Consider the following 12514-nt stretch of genomic DNA (forward strand, 5'->3'; position numbering starts at 1 on the left):
AGCTTCATGGAAACACTTCATACCCTCAATATTTTTGCATATGTCTTATACTTGAGGACCACTAAGAGTTTCATTTTTGAAATTAACTAGAATGGCTTAGAATATCTCAATTTTTTAGAACAAGCCCCTTATGTGAGCATATAGGAGGACCACTTTTTCTCATTTCTAATTGAGAAAAAAAATTTAAATAATCAACTATTAAAAAAAAAACAAAAAAAAAACTAAGTTTTCAGTTTATTTACCAAAATGTCTAGGTTTGGGACACCGTATAGGTGTATGTGCCATATCATTTGGCGCATTAGTGTACTAGAAGCCAAATCATCTGGCGCAAACCTTAGGAAATTAGGGCAAATTTTTTTTAGCCAATTCATTTGGCGCATTAGACCATGATGCAACACATAGGCGCCATTTAGTATGGCTCCTATGTATTGGGGTATTTTTTTTAAAAAAAAATATCTGTTTTTGTGTTCTTTTGGTGCAAAGTTTTTGATTCCGGTCTTTTATTATTGTAAAAAACGTCTGACAAACCGATTTCGTAAACTTCTTATTAACCGTAAATAATGTTTGCGTTGTCGATTTTGGTTTTTTAATAAAGCACACTTTATTGATGAAAGACTAAAGAAAGGTTACAAGAGGTGGTAAACGAAATTGATACATTGTCGATTTTCGTAATAATGCACTTTCTTTCCATTTTGTTGTGGACATCCATTTCGGTTCTAATCCACGTACTATTTGGGCGACCCTTTTTCTTTCGCCGCATTGCGTCATTATGCCAAACTGCCTCCCCATCATACTCAGACAAGTAATCCTCCTTGGCTACCACTGGAAACGCAACACTGTAAACTTGGAGCAATGTCCGAGCCTTGTAAATTGGACACAGTAGTTATATTGCGTCGCGGTGCGCAAATGCATATGCCGCTATGACATGTGAGCAAGGCATACGTAAAGCTTGAAACTTTCCCCAGTCGCACCAATGGTCGTCTAGCAGAGCCCGATATTGTTGTCTTGGCAAACCCTCATTGTGGTCAATTGTTTCGCGAACACTGAAGGTGCGGTTGAATCGATCGAAAGCAGTTACTTGATGAGTGTTTTCTTTTGCCGATTGCTCTTGCATAAATTTCATACAACTATCACTAAACAATTGACCCGATTCTCTAACATCACTCCACTTCTTGCCTCTCGTTGAGAATAGCGAGGCCATCCTAAAGTAGGTTGTCTCCATTAGTGCAGTGATAAGAAGGTTACGAATGCCTTTGAAAACTCCATTCATGGACTCTACCAGATTTGTCGTCATGTGGCCCCATCGCACGTTGTTGTCATAAGCCCTTGTCCATTTCTCCCTGGAAAGGTTATCTATCCAAGTTCCCGCATTTGGATTTGTCAGTACTATCTCACTCCGATAATGCTGGAATGTAGGTTGGGTTAATGCATAACCAGCATTGACAAGGGCCTTCCTGAGCTGCCTATCCTTGATCTTCCGCATGAAGTTCTGGGAAATATGGCGAATACAATACACATGAGTTGGTGGTGGGTCATGTCATCCGTTTGCTGGATTATTATAAGCACTGTCAATGGAAGCGTGCCTATTAGAGAATAAATAGAGGTCAGACTGAGGAGCAACATGTTCTCGGAGATTTCTTAGAAAGAAACTCCAAGCCGCGGCAGTTTCACCTTCAACTATTGCGAATGCCACTTGAAATATATTGATGTTTCCATCTTGTGCAACCGCCATCAGCATGGTTCTCTTGTATTTGCCATATAACCATGTTCCATCAATTTGAAGTATGGGTTTACAATATGCTAACCCTCGTATGCAAGGTTTGAACACCCAGAAAAGCGATGGAATATTTCGTTTCCTTGGACACGGGTTCCATCCGGGGCATGCGCGGGCAATGTCTCTAGAATAGAAACATTGTCAGGTGCGTAAGTTTGGAGCGCAGTAAGGTAGCGGGGAAGATTTTTTTATGACTCCTCCCAATTTTCGTACACTATTTCAATTTCCTTTATATTTTTGCAATCCACGCCTTTCTGTAAGATGGAGTGTAGTTGTAGGCTGTAACGATATGCGTGATAATCGTTTTGACCTTCAAAGACGGATCACATCTTATGGGAGGCAAGATCTCCTGACAGATAAGATCGCCACTGAGCTTCGTATGATCTAGGGAAATAATAGGGTTGACACATGTGTGTTGTTGCGTAATCAACCCTATGACCCAGCATTACTTCTCATCCTATAAGAAGCCAATAGTCTGAAGCACACTCTGGATTTTTACAAATGATTTCATAATGTTCTAGGTTTGAACGATCTACATCAAAATCAATGTTGTGCACCATGTGCCATTTTTTAATTGTTCTAAGACATGCCTCCTTAGAAGGAAACTTGTCTCATTTCTATAACTCATCATCACTTTGGATGCACAGGGTGAAGAAGATATTGGATAAAGGTTCGTCGCCTTATAAGTACAAGTTACTCATATGTGATGGAGGTTCGTACATATGAGCTAGAGGCACCGATATGTCTTGTAATGTTTAGAAATATTGGTTGTCTTAAATAGGATAAGATAATGCTCTATTGCACAGTGTTTATCAACATACTTACAGCCTTGCACACCATTCAAAGTCAGTCAATAGATTCCGACATGACGAGACTATACAGACGCACGCTGATCTATGTCTATTCTAATGATTCCAAGATGATGTGACTATACAGACGCACACTGATCTATGATTGTCTCAAGATTCCAAATTGACTGTAAAAGATAAACGCACAATGATCAATTTCTGTTATATTACTTAATGTTTGCATCAACCACAACAAACACAACAACCACATCAACTTTAGTTAAATGATCCAAGGTCTGATTACACCATAATAACGTTTGTAACATATACTTGGAAACCCTTACAATAACTGGTGGAACACGAAATTACATTGCAACAATATAATAACACAAAACAAGTGGATTTTCAAGTATGATGTGTACGACCATATCATACACAATTTAAACTACTCAAGTATAACTGCTAGAACAAGTGGATTTTCAACGTCTCGATTAACTTCTCCAATGTGTGTCCAAAACATTAGATCCACATCCACATCATCTTTCACACGATCCCAATAATACATGTAGGTGCCTTATGGGTTATTATCCGTCAAATTAATGTATGGACAATGATAATCTATTTGCTTAACTTTCCTGGTTGGACCATCCAGTTGATGAAACTCGGTATTGATGGCTCTAACAGTTCTCTTGAAATCCCAATGCGGGTTCAGACAAACCCTCATGTGACTACCCTCCTAAAAAAACACTACAGCTGATCGGTCACCATTTCTACCTAATTTCTATCATGGATTCGGTCTAAATTTGTTGATTCGGTAACACTTTGATCAATGTTTTATTGTTTTTGTTTAAGTATTTCATGTTTGATTGTTTTTATGTTTACTTTGCATTATGTTTTAATTTAAGTTATTTAGATACTTTTTATGTCGTTTGGTTAGTTGTGTACGAATTTCAGGTTTGAACAAGTCATCTTAAGTGTCAAAGCAACTATGAAGGAAGGAGAGGCAAGAGAAAGATGAAAATTCAAGGTTCTGGGGTCTAACACGGCCGCCCGTGCTTCCACGCACGGCCCGTGTCAGGAGAATGACACTCTCCATACAAAATCCAGGGACCACGCACGGCCGCCCGTGCTTCCACGCACGGCCCGTGTCAGGATGGCTGGGAGCAAAAATAAAAATAAAGAGCAGCACGGCCGCCCGTGCGTCCAAGCACGGCCAGTGCTGCTGTGAGCGTGAAAACTTCCAATTTTAGGGCTTTTTCACTAAATCTCCACCTTGAGGGTACTTTAGACATTTCATTTGCCTGAGATTTGTACCTAGACTATTTAGTTGAGTTTGAGAGAATTATTTTGGGACTTTTGCATCATACGATAGAAAATCACAGAAGAGAGAAGATAGCTTCATCAGGAGTTTTGGAGATGGAGAGATTCAAAGGTTTCCACCATTGAAGATCAAAGTCACCATTATTTTTGAGTAATGTCTACATTCTTTATTATGTCTTTCTTGAATATTATGAGAGGCTAAACCCCCCAATGCTAGGGGGTGGTCCTGATTTGGTTTTTGTAATAACGATGAATTTGTGATTTCGTCAATACATTAGTTTATATTATTCAGTTAAATTATGCAATGTTCTTCTTGTTTTCTTTATCGGTCAAATAAGGATTAATCTATGGCTAACAAATACAGGATTGTAGTTGTTAGGGTTTGTGCATAATTTGATTATAGTAGATATCACCTAGGACTAGGGATACCCTATAATTACCACATAATCTTGATTATATAAAAGCTTGGTTTCAATTTAGGTTCCTAAGGACTTAGGATTTAGGTTGGAAGACCAAAGGTTTCCTCACTAAGGACTTAAGAGGAAACACCCTAAGGATGTGGTAACTGAATGTTATGAACTTGTTGAAGAGATCTTAATTCTGAGTGTTACATGCCAAATCAACCACTCACCCTAGCATCTCATATATTTGATAACAAAAATCAATTTATTTTCTCATTCATTTTTCTTTGCAAGGATTTAATCTACCAAAACCAAAACATTAGTTTTTGTTCAATTGAATCATACTTTAAGAATCTGCATTTCCTACGCAGTCCTTGAGACCGACATTCGGGGAATTTCCCCTATTATTACTACAGAGGCAAAAATAGTACACTTGCTATTTTTCCGATCAACAGCCCAAACAGACGCCATTATAACTATTGGAAGTAAGAACAACAAAAGATTTAATACTTCAACCTCCACACACACACCACTATTTATAGAAGAGCATACCACTTTTTTAGCGTGAAAATATTCTACAATATTTTATTTTAGGCGGGAAATATTGTTGTTAATTATTAATAACTTATTTATTTACTGACAACGTTGTAACGATAAAATATCAATTCATTGAAATATGCGTTGAACATTTGATTGAACGGTAAAGAAATTACATAAATCAAAGAAACTGCGACATCTAAGAAATTACAACGGTTAAAACAATGTCTTCTCTGTCCTCCATCATCCGAGTGCATTGGATGTCGTCCTCCATATTCTCCCACCAACGTTGCCTTTCAAGTACAACACCACCCTTTGTTCTAAGCCTTTTGATACTTCTAATCTCTTCGTCGGGATTGTACTCCCCATCCAAAAACCTCAAGATAGTCCTCTTGAGTTGGTCCATGGAATGGATATTCCAAAATATAACCGGCATGGGAGGTGTGACGGGAGAGAATATGACATGCCAGTTCCTTCTATGATACTCCGGTTGATAGTCGAACCGCTTCACGGGTGGTGGAGGCTCTGATCTCCGGTGCGCGTCATCTGGCCTAATGCGAGATCTCACCCTTAATTTGCGTGTGTATCTTTCACAAATAAGAAACCCTAATTTATAGATGGACGCACGCCTATGCCACATGCATGCCACCCAATTCTGCACAAGCAACACCTAACACAATTGAATATGTTGATATGTCCAACATACAACATGTTACTGTTTAAGCCTTCTCATTACATATACTAGCTTTGCCTCTGCATATTTCTCATCACCATCACTCATTTACTTTCACCAAAATCGTTTCGTTTTCAAACTCCAGATTTCCAGTCTGCAAGCATGTCTCTCTTAACCAGGGAAAACATCGAAACATATGTTAGTATTTTACTTATAGTTACAAGCCTATTATGTTATAACTGCAAATTAATACCTACATAATTTTTTTCAGGACGCTTCCCGATTCCGTACACGTAGTCACTCTATCGTCGCTCCAAATGAATGTATAAAACCAAATTTACGATTTGCTGGTTTCGAGGCCATCAACAGCATTGTTGAGTCATCCATATATCATAAATTTGTTCTGGCCTTGTTAGAACGTTTGAGGCCGGAGACCCACACATTCCATCTTCCAACATGGGAGTGCACAATAACCCTGGAGGATGTACACATGTTGTTAGGCCTTCCAGTAGACGGTAAGACCATTAATGGTTGTGTAATGCAAGCCATTTCCCTTTGCCAGCAGGCATTGGGTATAGATCTAATAGAGGGAAACACAGGTTCTAGGGGACAGGACAGGGTGTAAACCTCAAGAACTTAAAGATATATTATAGGGACTTTTAGTTGAACGACGATTCTTCTGAAGAAACGATACTCCAGAAAACCAGGTGTTACCTGATCTTGCTCTTTGGAAACGTTTTATTTCCAGACAGTACCGGTAACACAGTAAATTTTATGTATTTACGTTTTTTAATGGATTTTAATAGAGTGGGTCAATATAGTTAGGGGTCTGCTGTCCTGGCTACGTTGTACCAATCCCTTTGCAAGAATGCCAAAAACGATTCTTGTACATTCTATGGATGCGCTTTATTGGTGCAAGTTTGGGGGTGGTGGAGAATGCCTACACTTGCCCCAGTAAACCGAACCAACTGGTCCTTCCCATATGCAATGAGGTAATTTTTTAATTCATATTTTTGATGCAAAATAAATTGATTAGGGTTTACTTTAACAGACATATTTAAATTGCGTTTTAGATTTTGCGTGAAAAAGATGGACTTCACGAAAATTCTGCGGTCAAATATCACGATGTACCGCCAGCTGATTGATCACTTACGACCCGAGGATGTATAATCTCTAATCTTTTCCTCCTTTATAAGTGTCTTTTTTATAAATATTTGACCGAAATAATGTATAAGTCTTATGCATGCAGTTTATCTAGAGACCGTATCTGGAATGCAATCATAAACCAAGAGGTGTAGATGCAGCTATTTGGACTGCAAAAACTTGCATCATTAGGTACAACATCATCGAGATGCATCATAGAGACCGGGTCAAACTCCATATCGGGATGCATCAAGGTATACCTAATCCTCTAATTGACTTGGGAGTATGGCACCTTAAACTAGTAAACCACCAGTGGAATCATCAAAATTGGAAGGATTACGCTCCCAAATGGCGCCAGATGTGGAAAGACCGTCGCCAATATGTCCTCAACTTCCCCGTGAGGGATCGTGAGATGAAACCGTCCGCACACTACATGAGTTGGTAACGTACCGTTACCACCCCTAATTTATTTGTGGCGGATCCGTTCTACTTGATAGACCCCCGCCTTTACAACTATATCCTACCACAACAACAGCAAGAGGAATAACAACAACAAGAACAACAACAAGAAAAAAAAACAACGAGAACAACAACAAAAAGAACAATATCAGTACACCCAGCAAAAACAAAATCTGTTCCAAACTGCGTCCTGTTCCAACCGCAACTACCGCCTAGAAAATCTCTTGCAAACACAGTCCCGACCAAACAATCAAGATGAGAGCCAACACTAGCACACAAGCCAATACTAGACCCATTCACAACCACTTGGCTTTGCAGGGTACTCAAGGTCGTTTGGCCAAATTAAACATTGAGGCTGGTACGTCAAGGCTCCGTCTAAGTCTTGACGAGGGTCCACATGCTGAATCATCTCACCACGGTACACCCTTTGGGAATGCAACACCGTCCAATCAATTTGGGCTTTATCAAGGTAGTACAAGTGTTGCTGGGTGTTACTTTCCGGAAGTCGTACCCCAACCTACTCCCCCATTACCATTTAGCACTTTTGAGGGCTTGGATAACGGACTTTACGACAGTTGGTTTCTGGGAAATTATGATGGCGTTGACGAATTCATTGACAGCGACCATCGGAACAACACAATTTCAGGCCCAGCTACACAATCACAACAAGAACCACGAAGGGGTAGGGGGTCCTAGGGTTCGCGGCGGCGTCAATGACCGTCCTCGACGTGTGATAACAAGACCTCAGTGCGAAACAGATGGGCGTCTTGGCGATGGAAGACATTAGGCATTTTGTTAGGTTTTCGATAATCAGTTGTTTTCGTTGTATCCAAATCCTAAAAGTAATAAAATTTGTTATTTCCGGTTTTTTTATATAGACCCGTTGTTTTAATTTCTATTACCGGATGTCAAAATAGGTCTTTAAGGATGCGTTTGATTTGCTAAAAAACGAGGTACTGGACAAGACAATCTTTTTTGTACCCTGTTTGATGCAAAAACTAACCATAGTATTGGACAAAAAATATGGTAAAGTACTGGACAAAACTATAATTTCTTGTCCCCCACTAAACCATGGGACAACTTTTTGTTCCAAGCACTAATTATAAAAAAATATCAAAACATTATTTTTTTTACTCTCTTTCTTATTATTTAATATTTTAATTCATAAATATAATATTAATATTTTATATATCAAAAAATGTTATAATAAAAATTATACTGTTTTTACTCGGTTTATTGACATATCAAATAAAGTAGAGAAAAAAAATCTCAATTTATTATTTTTCTTCTCTTATTATTTAATATTTTGATTCAAAAATATTAATAAAAACTATTATAAAAGAAATTATATTATTTTGTCTGTTACATAAACATATTAAACAAAGTAGAGTAAAAAAACTATTTTTTCATTTTTTTCTCCTTATTATTTAATATTTTGATTCATAAATATTATATTTTATTTATCAATAAATAATATTATATTAGAAATTATATTATTTTGTCTGGTGCATAGACATATCAAGCAAAATCGAGAAAACAATTGTCCAGTCCAGTAACCATCAAACACAGTACAATACAAAAAGTTGTCTTGTACTGTTCTGTACTGTCTAGTACTGTTCTGTCCAATACTTCATATTTTGCAAATCAAACGCACCCTAAATGTTAATTAAAAAAATAAATAAAAAATTAATAAATAAACATGGCCTTATGCGCCATTTCAATTGGCTTTATAAAATAAAATACCTAATGCGCCATTTCATTTGGCGCAAATGTATGTCCAATTAGGGCATGCCAAATGAAATGACGCATTCATCTATTATAACTTCTTCTACGCCATTTCATTATGCGCATACACCTTTTGGGCATCCCAAACCTAGACACTTTGGTAAATAACTTGAAATGTGGGTTTATTTGTTTTTTTTTTTATTTTTAAACTTGATTATTTAAATTTTTTTTCTCTAATTGACAACAATGAAGAATAAATTCATTATTTTTTTTAAGCTGTAGATTAAATATTCTGTGAGCATAAATGTTGAGACTAATTTCTAAAATTATCTAGGACCTTAATGGGATTGTTTGCCAATAGCATAATAGTGACCTAAGGAAAAGAGATATTTTATAAGTTATTATAATAGAGATTTGATCCGCTGCCACACACAGGTCAAAAATAAGTTATTAAAGTGTAGTATAAGGAAACGACACTCGAGTTGTATTGTAAGAATTCTAAGTTAATTTAATCGAAAGAAAGAGGCGAATATGGGTTTCGGTTTTCAGACACTTAAAAGTAGAGAAAACGATAATGATTAATGGATTAATCTACTGGTTCCGTAATTTCAGACTTTTCATTGATTATTACATCGCCAAATATCTAAGCGAAATCATTTCATTTTTTATTATAATATATCCATTAGACAAGCGTTATAAACACTATGTGAATTATGTTCTTAACTTCCGCATTAAATATGACGGTTAAAGATAAGGCAAAGTTAACAAATAAGTTAACTTAACATGTGATTAGATTAAGGAACATGCATTGATATAATTTAATCACCTTATGAAACACAGCTTAAGCAAACATGATACAGAAAACAAGATTGAAAAGGATTTGAATAAAAAATGAATAATATAATATCTTTAGGCTATGTTTGGGAGTTTGGAAGGGAGGGGAGGGGAAGGCTTCCAAAAATGAAATTTTAAAAAAATATAGGAAAATATTTGACATTTTTTGAAAAAATGATTTTGTTTAGAATGATATAAGAGTCATTATTATTGCTAAATTTTTAATTTTTAGAATACTATAACAACTTAAAAGATATTTGGAAAATTTATGTAAGCCCTTCAAAACCCTCCAAAACCCTCCTTCAATATAATTTTTGAGTTCCCCCATTTTATGGGGTTTTTGGTATTATGAATAAACTCAAACCCTCCAAAACCCTCCTACCCAAAATCTTTTTATCCTTTTCACCCAATTCTTCCTATTTTCAAAAGCCCTCCCCTCCCTTCCCCTCCAAACTCCCAAACATAGCCTTAATGTCTTGATGAAATTCTGAAATAGTAGAATAACCTTGTAGTTTAGTATACCATGTAATCCTAGTGCTTTTCTTTATTTCGTAAAAACTGTATATCTTTCCCTAATGGTGTATTTAGCTTAAATAATAAATAAAATTTGACTCTAAGAGCACCGGCCCAAAAATATAAGTTTGGCCCAAAATATTGAATAATTTATGTTTATTAAGTCTAGAGCAAAAAATGATTATTTGACTCGTCTGCACTCCGAATTGGCTTCTGACATCAACAAAAAACGTGTATCGTTTTATCTTAGCTTTCTAACGCATATTCACACGCCTTTGTCGGATACTCGTAGCTCAAATAATTATCTGCATCGCAAAAAGGTATCAACTTACAACTTATTCTGAAAATAAGCAATAGAAATTAAATAAAAGCAAATTTGAACTTAACTTTAAGAATATACTAAAAGCAATGAAATTAACACGAAAAGTTTAAGAATTATCGTAACACAGAGTAAAAGAGTGTGTATTAAAATACACCGATTAAATTCTCCTACACCTGAAATTTTCCACTCCCAACAAAACTCTTACTTCAAAAGTTACAACAAGATAAAACAAAAAACGAGAAAAAAAAAAAGAACATGCACTTTTAGAGACTTTTGGAATCAACAACGAGGAAGAAAAACTTCTCATTCTAAACTTCGAGGGATATGGCGTGAGTGAGTAATTTCTTGTCACAATCAGAGCAAATAAAAGAACAATCTACCATAGTGTTGCACCCCAAAATTTGCCCACTTATATTTAACCTGAGGGAGGGTGTTTCACATCACATTCATACACATATTTCATCTAGGTCATCTAACATCATACACATACTTCATAGCAAGATTCCACGTGTTTTAGTGTGCCTTGAATTGCAGGGGAAATCAAGCGCTTCAGCTACTTAAAGACAATTCAGATTGTTAAGCGCTGTGTTATTTTCACTTAAGCGCTGAATAAGCTGAAATTAACCATTTTTTTTCTCATTCTAGTATTTTTCCCTCCAATTCAATTTGAAAGAAGCTCTGATTTTACACAAAAATGACCAAAAGACTAAGAGCTCGTTTGACCCAACTTTTTTAAGTCTTAAAAGTTACTTTAAAGTTAAAGTTAAAAATAAGAGCTTTTAAAATAAAGTTAAAGCTGTTTGGTTATGATTATCTTTTAAACTTTAAAATTATTTTTAATTTAAAAGTTGTTTTTAATATATATATATATATATATATATATATATATATATATAATGCGTATTGATTAATTGTTGTATTAACATATATAATTTAGTGTATAGTATAAAAAAAATTAATAATTATTATTGAAAATCATTATACAATAAAACAAGATATAATATGCAAAATGAATAAAAAGTTGGACAATACTAGCATCTACAAAAATGATAATGTAAACAGAAGAAGAAGAAAAAAATAATAAATAAAATATAACTCTAGATGTTATTAACCATAGAAAAAATTGAAAAACTTACTGTCTATTGTAATAGTGCCATTTTTTTTTTAAAGAAAAGTGTTTCCAATGGGATTCGAACCGCGACCACATATTTTAAGTTTCGAAAAAGTTGGTTTCAACTCCTTTTTTACAAGCTCCTTTTACTCAGTTTTTTGTCTTTAAAAAAAAGCTACTTTTTTTCATAAGAGCTTCATACAAAATGTGTTTGGCCCTCCATCTAGGAGAAGAAAAATAGATAAAAAGTCGGGCCAAACAATATCTAAAAGTGATCCTTTCTCCATGCTCCCATTTTGCTACTGTCACGTGAATAAAAAAAGAGAAGTAAAAAACTTAGCTTGGCTTTTTTTTGACATTTTTTGTGAGCTCAAGGACAGAAAAAGAAAAAGAGGAGAAAATTAGGGATTTCCCCCTCTTCCTCTGGTCTCTCTCTCTTTCTCAAGAAGAACATCACTGAAAAATAGTCAAAAAGTAAAAAACTCCGGCGCGCACCACCACGAGGAACGACCTCTAATCACCACTCGATTCAAACCCTTTCTCGCGGAAGATTCAAAATTCGGCAGTGCTCTCGTCTTCACTTCATGCAACACCGTTTCTTCAACCTTCAGTATCTCTCAACCATCTTCAGCAATCCGAAAATCTTTATAGGCTACAATGCTGCAGCAACTACGAATACACTCAGCTCTTTGATTTCACCGCCTGCGGAGAACATTGTCGAGAGAATCACAACAAATTGATGCTAGAAACGTAGTTGGTATCAATCTGATTCAAGAAGCACCATCTTCAACACAGGTAACATAATTCGATCTTTGTTTACGCTTTAATTGTCGATGATGGTGTGTTCGTTCTTGCAATTGATTCCTTGAAAAAATGTTGTTAATGTTTCGAATTAGTGTACGTATTTGCTTCTG

Source organism: Vicia villosa, linkage group LG6, assembly GCF_029867415.1.
Source record: "Vicia villosa cultivar HV-30 ecotype Madison, WI linkage group LG6, Vvil1.0, whole genome shotgun sequence".
NCBI lineage: Eukaryota > Viridiplantae > Streptophyta > Magnoliopsida > Fabales > Fabaceae > Vicia > Vicia villosa.